The sequence below is a fragment of the Papaver somniferum genome, chromosome 4 (assembly GCF_003573695.1).
Source record: "Papaver somniferum cultivar HN1 chromosome 4, ASM357369v1, whole genome shotgun sequence".
Classification (NCBI taxonomy): Eukaryota; Viridiplantae; Streptophyta; class Magnoliopsida; order Ranunculales; family Papaveraceae; genus Papaver; species Papaver somniferum.
The window spans coordinates 17,799,190-17,814,999 of record NC_039361.1 but is presented as its reverse complement, the minus strand read 5'-3'; the positions used below and the strand labels follow the sequence as shown (position 1 = coordinate 17,814,999).

At 35.8% G+C, this 15,810-nt stretch overlaps 1 long non-coding RNA gene across 1 annotated transcript; it reads left to right on the top strand.

The window, feature by feature from the left end:
* The first annotated feature begins 8,693 nt into the window (after nucleotides 1-8,693).
* LOC113273576 lies at nucleotides 8,694-9,969 on the top strand. The gene is made up of 5 exons (XR_003322491.1): nucleotides 8,694-8,792; nucleotides 8,889-9,148; nucleotides 9,254-9,325; nucleotides 9,432-9,466; nucleotides 9,731-9,969. It is a non-coding gene; the product is annotated as an uncharacterized LOC113273576 (long non-coding RNA).
* Nucleotides 9,970-15,810: the final 5,841 nt, after the last annotated feature.

Genomic DNA, 15,810 nt, shown 5'->3' with positions numbered 1-15,810 from the left:
TAGTTCAAACTACGCATGGACTTTTGACCGGAGTTACACCTTAATACCACATACCTTCCTGGAAGAAGGTAAGTACGGAGAGTCACAAAACATCCTCATATTGGAATATAAAATATCACAAAGTTTTCCTCCATGCCAGCACCTGAAAAATTGATCATTGAACACGAGGCAAATATACTATGACACCAAGAGGTGTTTCTTTGTTAACATTGCATTAATTAGATTGTTGGGGATGTGCTCTATTACTCTATGATTCATGACGAGTACGTATAGTAGACATGGGACTAAATTTATGGATCACTAGCATCGGTCCATAATGACCAGAAAAAATTGGTTTGCTGAAGTACAACAAGAAGTTGGTTAACAATTACACCTCTACAAATCTGCAATTATATTGACTATCTCTAAACTTGGATGGTATTCAGTTGTCACATGTTTTTTTTTTTTTTTTTAAATAGGAAAAATGAATTGAATGATAAAAGAGTTACATAAGAGTTTTATCTTGCTGGATCAATGTTTGAACCTAGGCAGGGATATCATTGTAATACTGAAAACAAATAGTATGAGACCTTGCAAATTTAGCCAGACTGTCTGCTATATGATTTGCATCTCTATGCACATATGTGCATGACCAAAAAGAGAAAGAACTAAGGATGCCTAGTGCATCTTTTATTAAGTTATGAGTAGTCCACTTCACGGCTGTGAGAGATCCATTCACAGCATTTATGACATTTAAACAATCACCCTCCAGTTGCAACTTTGTCAAGCCTTTTTCTTTTGCCCACAGAACTGCTTCCAAAAGTACTTGTGCCTCTGCTTGTTCTGGATCTATTGCGTGAGCTGCACCTCCTCGCAGTCCATCGCAGTCACCTGAAAAATTTCTAGATATTAGAGCTCAGCCAGAGAAAGTGTTATTGTTCACATATGATGCATCAAAGTTTATTTTAATACAGTCATTTACTGGAGGAGTCCAGTAGTGCTGTGACTGAGTTATAACATAATTAGCATTTGGTTGAACCAACCTAGCATTTCTCCAATCATTCATTAGCAATATTTTCAACATTTGGTTGAACATTATCTAAAGATTTAGCACATCTTACTTTCCAAATTGACCACATACAAAAAGCATCAATCTCATACTGAGTGAAATCTAAAGCTGGAAAGTTATTACCTGTAGGGAAGAAATGACTTACCCATTGATGCAGATTAATAGTACTAATTGTATTAGATAATCTGACATCAATCTTATTCCAGATTCTCATGGAAATATTACAAGAGATAAATAGATGTCGAGGGCATTCAACATTATGATCACATAAATTGCAAGTTGTTTCCTTGTGCTTAGTAATTCTAGCAAGCTTAGATCTAGTTGGCAGGCATTTATGCAAAAACTTCCACATAAAATGGTGGATTCTTGGAGGTATCTTATGTTTCCAGAAAGATTTCCTATTAATATTCATGTTGTTTTTACTAGGACTGGATAAAAGATTATCATTCATGATAACTCTATAGGCAGACTTAACTGTGAAGTACCCATTACTACTAGGTTCCCATCTTAATTTATCTTATTCACTAAAAGGTATTCGAATCTTCAGAATTTCATTCAATGGTTTTTCTGAGGCTGCACCAGCTAATTCGATGCAACAACAGCAAGCTACATCACCTGACAATTTGGAGGTGTATACTACATCACCTGCAGTTTCAGAAGACCAGTCGTCTGCGCAATCTTCAATCAATGGTCTTCCAACTCTTCCGATGGCGACAAGAGCTAAGTCTGGGATTAGCAAACCAGTTCAGAAGTTATGTCTTACGGATACAAAACATCCCCTTCCGAATTCAGACTTCATGGAGTCTACCTGTTACACCGAAGCTTGCAAAAACCCGAAGTGGAGAAGTGCCATGGATGTTCAAATCAATGCACTCATACGCAATGGAGCATATTCGCTGGTGAAGTACGAGAAGGGCATGAATGTTGTTGCATATAAATGGGTTTTTCGTGTGAAACAAAATCCTGATGGCACCATAGAACACCACAAAGTACATCTTGTGGCGAAGGGGTTCAATCAGCAAGAAAGAATTGACTACGGAGAAACGTTTAGTCCTGTGATAAAGCCGTGTACAATTCGTCTAGTTTTGTCGATAGCTACAATGAACAATTGGTCTTTGAAGCAGTTGGATATTGAAAACGCTTTCCTACATGGAAACCTAGAAGAAGATGTCTACTTGAAGCAGCCAACAGGGTATGTAGATCCTAATTATCCAAACCATGTATGTAAGTTGCATAAGTCCTTGTATGGACTCAAACAGGCACCTCGTGCCTGGTTTTCAAGGTTAAGTAGCTACTTACTAAAGCTAGGATTCAAGGGATCATTTGCAGACAATTCCTTATTTGTTTTACAAACATCAGAGTCTATCACATATGTGCTGGTATATGTTGACGATATAATAGTTACTGGCTCTAATTCAGATCATATCAGTAAGATAATCTCTGACCTTAGAAAAGAATTCTCTATTAAAGATATGGGTGACTTATCTTTTTTCTTGGGTGTTGAGGTCATCAGGCAAGGTCGAGAACTAGTTCTCACCCAAAGGAAGTATGTAATAGATCTTCTTACACGGAAAAAGCTAGATGGAGTAAAACCGGTTTGCACCCCAATGGCTCCAAACATGAAACTTCGTCAACAAGGCACTGAGAAGTTTGTAGATCCGTCGATGTATCGAAGTGTAGTGGGAGCTCTCCAGTACTTACATCTTACCAGACCATATATCTATGTGGCAGTTAATAAGGTATGTTAGTATATGCACGATCCTTATATTGAACATTGGGAACTTCTACAACGCATTATACGCTATCTCAAGAGCACTGTGGACTATGTGTTACATCTGAAATCCTCTCAAGATTTCTCCCTTCATGCCTATTCGGATGCGGACTGGGCTGGCTGTCTAGATGATCGCAAGTCCACAAGTGGTTATTGTGTATACTTTGGTGGTAACTTAATATCGTAGAGTGCACGAAAGCAGAAGATTGTATCAAAGTACAGTACATAGGAGGAGTATAGAGGAATTGCAATTGCAACTTCAGAGTTAATTTGGATTCAATCCTTGCTGCAAGAACTTGGCTTCTCTATCTCAGCTCTTGTGTTATGGTGTGACAATTTGGGAGCAACGTATCTCACTGCTAATCAGGTGTTTCATGATCGCACAAAATATATCGAAATAGATTACCATTTTGTCAGGGAGAGGGTTGCAAGCAAACAGTTACAGGTGCGGTTTGTAAGTTCAAGAGACCAGCTTGCTGATATCTTTACTAAGGGTCTGTCTTCACCAAGGTTTCAGATTCTTAGGTCCAAGTTGCACATCCGTCAACTCCAGTACAACTTGAGGGGAGGTGTTAACACAACCGCTAATCTTCCTAAAGACTCTCAACAACTTCAGTCAGTAGAAGAATGTAACAACTCTAGTTTATAGCCTTGTAACTAGGTATTTAAGTTACCTTTAAACTCGTTCATTATTTGTTAGCATTTATTTAGCATCTGTAACAGCTTTTGAAACAGTTCTGATGAACTATCAATATAAATTAGAAATACATCTCCACATGTTTCCTGTGGAAGATATTCTACCAAATACCGTGTTAAAACTGTTTAACTAATCATCCTACTAGTGTTTTAAGATTAGGACCGCACAAAATTTAACTAATCATCCTACTAGTGTTTTAAGATTAAGGTGTACAAAATTTTCGTTTCATTTTAGTTTTAATGGAAACATGGTCAGTTTAATGAAGAGCAAAACCATCGAAGGAGCAATGAAGATTCACGGAAGAAAAACAAAACCAGTTATTAGAGCATCTCCAATGGAATATGGGTTTTATAAAATATTGATGCCACCTAGGATTTTAGAAACTCTAAACGTTAAAACCTTTCCAGTGGTGATTGGATAATCAAAATTTAATATGACATGGAAGTTTGAGTTTGGAGGAGAATATGGGTTTTTGGAGACTCTCATCCATACCCACGTCATCAATTTATTATTATTTTAGTTAATTTTTTAGATTTTGTGAATTATTTTTCTATAAATAAGCGAAAAATATATTAAAATAGATATAGATACAATTACCACTGAAAATGCTTATCAAAACAAGATTTGTATATTTGGAGTCTATGTTATTAAATACCTTTTTTAGGTCTTCACATATGATAAATACTCATACTCCATTGGACATGCTCTTAGTAGTGATTTTCATTCTGTTATGGTGTTTTCTTATTTGACATGAAAAAATATGGAGTTAGTAAATGTTAATTAGGCAAGACACATGTCAAAATCCTATTAGTGGGGACAGAAGGGTACACCATAATTTGGGGCACAGACTATCCAGACCCATGCAAAACTTATATACATTTCTCTCATCATAAATATCCATTAACATAAAATATAATGATAATGTCTGTAAAAAATCAAATTAAGAAGAGTTTAATCATATGTCAAGACACCAACTACGAAGCATTTATCATTCCCATAGTCACCATGTGAATGTATTTGTACCTGTACAAGGTAAGTTGCACAATATGGATTAAAATTTTAATGGGGGCGTTTTTTGAAGGGGGTATGGGGGACAAATGATATGTTGACACATGTCTTTGATTCTCATGTCTATTTCCAAAAATATAAAAGAAATATATTTTTGGAGAGAAAATTTATTTTCTTAATTGGTGTTTGTATTTTTGGAAACAAAAAAGATTCTCCAAGCTGGGTGGAACATTGGTAACGTCAACACCATATGAAGACATAAGGAGACAAGTTCATGTAATGTGCACACAAAAATTACTCGAGTGGAGAAAGTAGTGAACCTAAAACTCGAGAAGCGACGCACCAAAGAGCTCCAATTGGCTATAGAACCCAAATTAAGACTGAAAATGGTTAACTATTTCAGCCACAACCACAGGTACAAATTTGTAAATGAAACAAAATTAGGTAATAAGAACTTTTAATAGACTTTCATTTTTTCAATTTGACCTAATTTTAGACTAAAATGAAAAAAAATGAAAATAACACTTTTTTAGAAACGGAGGTAGCATATAGAAGTCAAAATTTGATATAAATGTTCTTCCTGATGACATTTAACTGGCGATTTTGGACAAGAAAGATGGTATTTTGAATTATGTTTTTCTCATGTAACTTCTTTCCGCATACATCCAGTTGCAAGTAAAATACATGCGTATGTGTCTGTGAGAGTGTGTAGAAATTAGAATTGAAACAGTTAGAGGAGTGAATTAGTTAAATTAAATTAAAGAAATAATAAATATTTCTTTACCTTATTGACGATGGATGACGACTTTAGCTGCTGACATCAAAGAAATAGACTTACCAAGAATAATTTATTGGGAAAAATATCGTTTGGTCCCTTTTTAGGTGGGCCCATGTCTGTTTGGTCTTTTAGAAAAACGCCTTTACTGTTTGGTCCATAACTATTTAAAAATATTAAACTGACAAAAGTACTCTTCCGTGTTAATTTTTACTTATTTTCTTGTAGCAGTTTATTTCAGAAATAAAGTCCATATAAAAACCTTTACAAACCAGAGTTCATTCCAGAAATGAAGTCCATATAAAAACCTAAAAACACAGACTTTATTCCAGAAATGAAGTCCATATAAAAACCTATACAAACCAGACTTCATTTCTGGAATGAACTCCATATAAAAACCTAAAAAAACTGACTTCATTCCAGAAATGAAGTCCATATAAAAACCTATACAAACCAGACTTCATTTCTGGAATGAACTCCATATAAAAACCTAAAAAAACTGACTTCATTCCAGAAATGAAGTCCATATAAAAACCTATACAAACCAGACTTCATTCCAGAAATGAAGTCCATATAAAAACCTAAAAAAACAGACTTCATTCCAGAAATGAAGTTCATATAAAAATCTATACAAACCAGAGTTCATTCCAGAAATGAAGTCCACATAAAAACCTAAAAAAATAGACTTCATTCCAGAAATGAAGTCCATATAAAAACCTATACAAATCAGACTTCATTTCTGGAATGAACTCCATATAAAAACATCAGCAGCATCATCTTTATCTTCAACAACAACAGAAGCAACAAAGAACTTCATCAAAATTCATCGTCGTCATTCATCTTCAACAACAACAACAACAAAAAATGACGAAAAACACCCAAATCTTCATCTTCTTCATCGATTTCAACAACATCATATTCATCGTCGTCTTCAACATCATCTTCATCGTCGTCTTCAACAGAAACAACAACATCATCGTCTTCATCTTCTTCTTTATCAAGACAGCAACAGAAAAAACCCTAAAAACAGAGTTCATCTTTATCTTCAACACAAGCAGCAGCAGCAACATGAGATCGTCGTCATCTTCATCAAGTAGATCGGGTTCGTCATCGTCTTCAACATCAAATCTGATCAAATCATCAAGAAAAAAAAAAAGAAAAAAGAGAGAGAGAAAAGTAGATCTGAAAAAGAAAAGAAGATGAGAGAGAAAGTAAATCTGAGAATGAGATATTTTCTAGTAATTTTGGTATATATGTGGTCACCCTAGGACCAAACCATTATTTTCTAGGACCAAACAATAATATAAGGGTATTTCTGCCACCATACAATGAAAATTACATCATCCATGATATCACCCTAGGACCAAACCATAATTTCTAGGACCAAACTATAATATATTTTTCCAAATAGGACCAAACAGACACATGACTGAGTCAACTGGACTGGACTCTCTCTAATATATTATTCCTATGACCATATGGTATTTCCTACTAATTTGTTCAATTGATGACATCTGACAATGAAAAAACAGAAAAATGAACCAACCTCCACTCAGTAGTAACGCCTAACTATAATCCCAACTTAGTGAAAAGACTGAAGACAATATGGACTAACAAAATTTTGCATTTTTTTTTCTTTTAAGCCACATTGTTTTATTCCTAAGGAAATTCAAATCAAAATAAATAAATAGAAATGAAAAGATGACAAGTAGTTGATGTGGTGATCAATATTTGGTAGGTAGTCTTATCATTATCCTCCGCGTACAACTTAAGTTGTAGGGAAGGAAATGTACAGATTGCTGAAGTTTAAGCCTTAGCTGAACAAGTACTTCGCAAAAACACTGGACACTCTTGGTATAAATGGAGTGATGGTGTCTTATCTATATCTTTTCACTACACCATTTTTCCGGAATAACAACTAAAATTTGCAACAGCTTTTACGCAGTTGCAAATTCGCAACTGATTTTGCAACTGCTCCAAAATTCGCAACTGTTTATTACAGTTGCGAAATTTGGAACTGCGGAAAGCCATTGCGAAATTTTTGGCTCAGTTGCAATTCGCAACGGCTGACAAAAACAGGCGTGCGAACCAACCGTGTGCAAGGTAACACGTTATAACCCTAGTTTCTATCCTTCTATCCCATTCTCTTTCTCTTTCTTTTCCTATTCCAGAATCGTCTCCCCCTTCTCCTCCTCCCCTGCTCATACTCTTGCGATTTTATACTTTCTTTATCATCATCGCTGGTCAGCCGATCGACCTCAATTCCTCCTTTATCTAGTTCTACATCTTCCAACAAAGATAACTTTGATTTTTTTTCATCTGATTTCTCTGATTGTTTTCGTCAGATTAATCTGATTTTTTTTTTGTTTTCGTGATTTATGGTCAATAATTATAAACTGGTAAAACTTGTTTTTGCATAGATCGAATGAAGTTGTTTGATTTGATTCACGATTATAGATCGAATGAGGTTGTTTAATTTGATTCACGATTTTAAATTTATTTATGACTAAGGAGCTAGGGATTTTGATAGATTTTTTTAATCTTTTGTTTCACTGGTTTCTAGGGTTTGTGGGTTCTTAGAGGAAAGTTTAGATTTTTGAACTTAGCTCATCTGCTTATGATCCTTGTTATAGATTCAGATCTTGGGTTCACGTTATGCAGCTAGTTTCGTATTCAGATTTGAATATTTATCTGCTTATGACCCTTTAAGTCTATTTATGAGAATGACTGCTTATGACCCTTTAAGTCTATTTATGATAATGAATCAAATATTTGTAGATTGAAATTTCAGGTTCTGGTTGATTAAAGATTAGCTAGTGGTTTATGAAGGTGGACTAGAACTAGCTATTCTTGTGTTATGCAGCTAGTTAGTTTTGCTTTACTTTGATTTGTATATGTAGTTGTTATGCTCGTTCATTGTTTTGGAATTGTTCAAAGTGTACTGAAATATCTAGACTCAATGATATAGTGTTGCCTGGTTTGCCATGTGATCATTGCTAACCTCAACAGCAGAAAATCACCATCCATTATTTAATGCGCAAGAACTGATTACATGTAGGAAGGGGATTATAGAACATGGTAGAAAGAAAGAGAAGTCTAATGCGCAAGAACTGATTACATGTAGGAAGGGGATTATAGATAATGGTATAAAGAAAGAGAAGTACTATGTAGAAGTGTTGAGGTTTGAGAGGGAACTTTATAACAAGAAGTTAGATTAATCATTTACTTTAAGCTCATAACATTTTAAAAACTGAGAAAACACTAACTTGTTAGTTAATGAATGACCTGAAAAATTGGTATTGACTTCTTTCGATACATACATGTTGGCTTCTGATTTGCAGCTCAGCAGCAAGATATGCAGGGAATTTTATTTTTTAATCTTTTTAAACCTCAATGCTTTTGTTTCTTATCCAGAGAAACTGTGATAAGATCTATGATACAACGAAGTTTGATGGATGCATTCACATACTCGTTATTTCTGCATTACCCTATAGTGAGTGTTTGTAGTTTGGTTTGTCAGTATACATTTTGCTTCTATGGTCTCAATGTACATATAGAGTTTACATTTTACCGTTCTTGTAATGTGCAGCATCGATGGGGGTTGAATGCAAATGAGTTTCTATCAAAGAAGAGAAAGTTGATCTGTCGGCTCTACCAGGTTTTGTCTTACTTACATCCGTCACTCTAAAGAAGATGGATAAAGGTGAAGTTTTGATGAGTAATACGGTATCTGCGGGTGCAAATGAGTGTTTGAGGCTTAAGATATCTCTTAGGTATAGATCATGAGTACACTACAGTAAATTAGGTGATAGCTCGGATGAGGAATCTACAGATCGACAACCTCATCAGGTTCATCCTTGTACTGAAAGTTCGAAAATCTAACTGGCCTTCACATTATGAAATTCACTATAATCATATATTTGTGATCTGGATATTTTTTTTCTTTTTTGTCAGCATCTTCCTCCGAGGCCGTGCCTTCCTAAAGGTGTTGTTCGTGGGTGTTTTAAGTGTACTAATTGCGAAAAGGTTAAGTGATGGTGTCTCAGTCATTCTTTCCTTTGCTCATTTATGTCTTAATTATGATGAGAGGTTTATGCTGTTAAATTATGATGTTAATGGTGTCTTTAAACAGGTCACGACAAAGTGGCGTCCAGAAGCTGCACAAAGGTCTTTCCTTGAGATTTCTTATGACCAACTATTATTTCGTATATTTAGATTTCTTTGTTGAGCTGCATTTTCTTTAATCTTTGTGTTTTCATATGATAGTAGTCATATTAGTCTGATCGTTATATATGATTAGCTTGATTCCTCTTAGTTTTGATAAACTACACGATGGACAATGAACTGAGTACAAACTATGCTTGTAAAGTCTTTCATAACATGGTTCTCTATGGATAATGAACTGAGTATTATTAATTCTTTTTGTTGCAGGTTTGCACCCATAGGTCATGGAAACGTCCATATGGTGTTGGTATGCTTGTTATAGGGTTGGATGAATCAGGAGCACACCTCTACTACAATTTCCCAAGTGGGAACTACTTCGAATACCAGGCCTTTGCTATTGGGGCTCGCTCACAATCTGCTAAAACTTGTTTGGAACGTAAATTTGAATCCTTCGCCAACTCTACCTGTGATGATCTGATCAAAGATGCACTCTTTGTAATCAAAGAGAGAAGCTAACAAGCTCAATCTGCACTGTTGTTGTTGTTGGTCTTGAAGAGGATTTCCACATTTTTGATCAGAAAACTATGCAAGAGTTTATCGAGTTGTTAGAGATAAGGGAAGAGGCGCCCTTGCAAGAAGAAGCGGAAGTGCCTCCTCCAGCTCCAATGGACATTGGAGATCAATAAGAGAAGCGGTTGCATTTCTTTAAAGTGGTGCATTGCGTTGCTTCGATTATACAGAAACGTTTATAGGTAGAAACTGAACTCAGGATGACATTGTTAGTAATGGAGAACATCTTTGTTCAATGCACACTTAATGTCTCTTTCTTTGTTCAATGCGCAATTGATGTCTCTTTCAATGAATTCTTGGCCTGAAAATTTTCCAGGGAACTTTTGACTAGGTCATCTGATGATTGACTTGACTTTTTTTTAGTTGCAAAAATTTAGCAACGGCTTACAATTGTTGCTAAATTTAGGACCAGAATACTAAAACCGGGTCCGGCTAAGATTAGCCGTTCTGAGTGTTTTTGGTTCTAAATTTCGCAACTGCTACAAAGCAGTTGCGAATCTTCCATTTCGCAACTGTACGAGGCTATTGCGAAAAGAATATAGCAACAGTTGCGAAATCTGTTGCTAAATCTATTCGCAACTCTTTAGATCGTTGCAAAATCATTGCGAAAAAATTTCGCAACGGCTCTAGAGCTATTGCAAAAGTAATGCAACGTCAAGTTTCGCAACGACTGCTCGCTGTTGCTAATCCCGAAAAATGGTGGTGTTTGTTGATAGAGTCCGACTACTAGTTCCTTGTTGAACGAAAATTTGTTGGTCAGTCTTAAGAGATGACCTATCAACTTTACTAGTTCTTTTGGTTATCTGTGAATCTCTTGATCCACCCACGTCTAGAGAAATGCATCAACATTTTGGGATACTTATGGAACTACAAATCTAGTACCCCATTCTGCGACATATCTGTTATGTTGCTGTCACTGGTAAATTAACCAAAACAAGACCATTCGATTCTCCAAGGAACTAAAATAAAATCCATGATAATTTGGAAGTAAATGAGTATATAGAGTACATTATCCATCTACCAATAAATCAAACAAAACCGTTAAAACGAAATAGGTTTTCTGTAAATCTAAAGCAAAAGATAAAACAGTCAAATCTGTTGTTCAAATTTCATCCTTCAATGTATTTTCTCTATTAACCGATCACCACAACCTGAAATCTTCGCTCCCACCCATGATATATGTGCCCTTCCATTCTCTAAATCCTAAAAAGAAAGATTTTTCATTGCAGCGTACGGATTATCTCTAGAACTAATGCTTCTTGTCTGCCTGTCAATCCCAATTCACCTAAGGATACCGCACTCTCACCATCACTGAAAGCACGCCTAGGGCGTGGCCTCACCTGCAAAAAAGCAATGGTCAAATTAGGCAAAAGCTTTGCAAAAATGATAAATCCACATGACTAGAGTAGAAAAATTATCCTCGCTGGAAAAGTCTCGACCTTAAAAAATGACACCATGGAGCAATCTTAATTCCACACGATAAACCTTCACTTGGTTATCAGGATTCCAATTCCAGCGGATTCACCCTTGACCTTTAGAAATTTTTGCTTCGCACTATTGTTAGTTTATTCGTATTTTCAACTCTTTGTTTTGCTACTTGAACCACTTGTTTCCGTAATATTGCAAATTTCTTTTGTTACTGTATTAGTAGATATTTGGTAATAATGCGCCAGTCTGTTACTTCGAAAGGCACACCATTATTCATATATTAGTATTAGTTCCAGAATTTCTCTTGCTGTGAATGGATATTTTACGTGACATTGATGATATGGGTTGTATTCATGACAAAAGAGACAGCATAGCAAGTAAATGCAATAAAGAGGGCAGTAAACAAAATAAGAGAAGAAAATTTACCAATCTGTAGGTTCCAGGCTTAACCGCTCTTCCCACATCTATGAAATCGAAAAGAGACTGCAGTAGTAGAAATAACAATGTTCATATACAATAAAGCAAAGATGCTAACAAGAGAGATTTAAGTTACTAGCTTGTTCTTCTGTCCGCTTTACCTGTAGCCTGTCAGACTTCAGAAAGCGACGACCATGTCGGGAACCATCTGGCATCAGAATAAGAAGATGTATAGCATTCGGATTATCTGTGGCTGGTTCCTGAGGAAGAGAAGCTTCTTTTCCAGCTAGCTTCCTATCGAACTCCTGTCATCATCAATAAGATAAGTTAACAAACAGTATGAAGGTGCACTTGTTTTCTGATCAGAAGTCAGGTCTGTCAAATATATCTTGTATAACGAAAAGGCTAGAAAAATATAAATAATAAACATGATGATGCAGGGGAATTCTGCATCACATGACTCATAAAAAGCTAGAAGAACTGAAAATATGTAAACAATAGCGAAAACACAAATCAAAAACAAAGATGTCAAGAAGTAACTAAAAATTGATCAAGGCATGTCATCTTCAGTAGTTTTTATGCATGTATAGGGGCTAGGTTAATTTTTCTAAGGCTTAAAACGGATCTAAGTCCTGCATCAAAGCCAACTTTTAAAGCGGTAAACCTCAAACGGCGTGCGCCTAAAAAGGAAACTAGATGCGCTAGCATCAAGGCAGCAAAATAGTGAAGAGCAAAAGGGGCTTTCTTAAACATTGACCCTTGTTGGTTACTAGCTAGGTTCAACATAGAACAGAAAGTAGTGCTAAATGCGTAAGCAGGGCCGGCCCTGAGATTTTGCTGCCCCGAAGCGGCAGTAAAATTGTTGCCCCATTTCACGGTACATAGAGCATGTTCAAGACACGCCGTATCTTATTTGTACAACGTTACAATAATCCAATTTTCCAATATATGCAATTCCTAGGACTTAGAGTTCAATTCGAAATCATAAATTTCAAAGTGAAAATAGGCATATTATGACAACCGAAACATAATTCATGATATCGATATCAAGATCAATCGCTGGTGATGAAATGCACTACTGAGCTCATACTGATAGATCAAAAAACAGAAAAGGAGTATTTCATGGTTAAGAATAGTCAGGGCCGGCCCTGAGATTTTGCTGCCCCGAAGCGGCAGTAAAATTGTTGTCCCACGGTACATAGTGTTGGAATTCTAAGGCAATGGATGCTATAAAAGCGAGTAGAACTTGACCGAGGCGTGAAGATGTTCACTGTCCTCAAGAATAGATTTCACCCCTACGGTGCAAACGGTTTAATGGCGTCTATTATCCAGGATTCAACGATCTCAATCCAGTAAGAGTGCACTCTCTTAAACTGGATTCTAATGAACAAAATGAAGTATGTTTTCTTGGCAATCAGACTGTCACAACAATGGTGCCAATTTAGAGAGAACGAGTGAGACAGGTTGGTCCTTTTATATCTGACAGGTGAGACGCCTCACTGTTTATATAGGAGTTCAACAGATTATGAATGGATGTGTCTCTTAGGATTAAAACCAAATTACACATCTGTTCATTCTTATGCAACTGTTTTCTTTGGTGTTAACCAATCAACTCAACTATTCACCAAGTGGTGCAATTCTCTTTATCACTCTTCTCTGTGATCAACCGATTCTACCTATTTGAACGGTAGGGAATAATGTTTGTAACTACCAGTAACTTAAATGGAAAGATACAAAACCATATTACAGTATGTATTTTGAAACACATAAGTAAATCTCCAACAATCCCCCGCATTTCAAAACATACTGTAGAAGATAAGCCTTTAAAACAACATAAACTAAGCATATTAGAATTGGTGCCTTCTGGGCTATGAACCAATCTTAGGATGATAAATCATAGCTTACTAAAAGAACATGGTGAAACAGAAGTTTCTATGAACCAGTCCTTCTTTTATGTAAATTAGAGGATTTAACAAGCACAGTTAATTTATAAATCATTATTGTTCTGCGGTTTGGCGCTTTTCCGGTCCTGCACCCTCCTGGTTTCATGAGTTTATGCAGAAACAACACTTTAGTTTCTGTTGGAATCGACCTCATTCCAAACTCAAATAGGTGAACTTCCATCGGATATGTACTGCAGTTTTACACACCAACAAATGGTATGGAATTCATTAAGAGTATATGAATAACTCATCCTTACATACTGCACATGTGCACTATCACGCTGCAACAGGCTTCTCACAAAGTTTGATAGTGTTTTAGAGCGACTAGTGACTTGTTTTGACTCTATGAACCTATTCGTTGGAGTTTCCAGACATATAGGTGAGGTTACCATCACTATCGATCTGAAATTTCTAAGCCACGCAGTCTTAGAACATGCATTCTCTAGTTTCTTAACTTAAACATTTCGCGCGGTCACAAAGACTATTTATTAGAGACTAGATTTCTAGTTTGTAGGTACAACACTTTAGTATCTCTACATAGACATTTAATATGGTTTGCACTTAGCAATTATTCTTAACTATAACCATATTTTCCTTTAATTGGAAAACCCGCAAATTTTACAAGCTGCACATACACCACTATAACTCTAACCAACTTGTTAGAAGTATGTAAATTAACAATTTTCCCAATCCCTTTTTGTCGACTGATAACGATACGTTGTCACTTGGATCAAAGATATACAACTATCTCCTAGTTTCTCAAATGTTCCGGATAGTATAAATCAATAACCCCACATTTTCTGACTTGCCTAATTGAAAATTTCAATTGCACCAGCACGACCAAGGGAAATGAAAGTACTGTGAAGTTAGTCACAATTACCATTCAGAGTACTTTGGTTCCCACTGCTAACAGGGTATATCCAATTCATTTACATACGTTTCTGAGTCACTTTCTATCAATAAGATATAATAAATAATATGAACTACTTTAAAACTGTAGCAATCATCTCCGACTGATGATATGAACTACTTTTAGTCTGTAGCAATCATGTCTCATAGATGATATGAACTCCCTAAGATAGGTGGCAAACATCTTACTCAAATTCCTGATAGTGCGTGTTGAATTTTTAGCATTCCATTCAAAGAATGTTGTTAGCAACACTAACAGTACTAGTAGTACAACCATTTATTTGCCATCAGAATGACTCAAAATGTGGATACTCTTCCTTCTGAACCTACAGCAAGGAAAGTACTATCCATAACTTCGATTTTGAATCAACACCCAGGTGCATAGCATTTACCAAAGAACATAACTATGCCCATGGCAGAAGATTAATCTTGCGGATTAACATTTCTGTCACTCATTTACTGACCCACAAGCCAGTCTAATTCATAGATGGTTAGTCCATGAATTTAAAACCACAGGAAACCATTTTATATTCGGTTGTATACAAAATGTACAACTAGGTCACACAAAGGTACACATCAATAATTTCTTATGATTAATACAAGACTCACCGACGGTCACATACAATCATCAAACGTAAAGTTTCAGAGGCGACTGCATGAAGCAGAAGTACAACTGTAATTTTCATTTAAAACTTTCAAACCTCTTCTTCTCTTATGATGCTTGCACCTAGTTTAAGACACACAAAATATGTTCATTGTACGCAACCATAGAAGTCACTGTACACACACTTGAAGAAAAGTGATTACATCTCTGTTCTCCCCCACATTTCATGATCATCATAAAATGTCATGAAATCATTACAAAATCAATGTGTTACAGCGCAATGATATTGGGGATATTGAATGGTACGGTAACCATTAACCAATCTAGATGTCGCTAATTTCATGCATGCCTTGACATTCTCTAGTATATAACAGTAACACAAACTAATTACCAGTGGCATATTAAAACACCGATATGTGTTTATGCAGATTTCCTAAAGTGACAAATCTTATATTCAACGCCCAGTTATTAGTTTT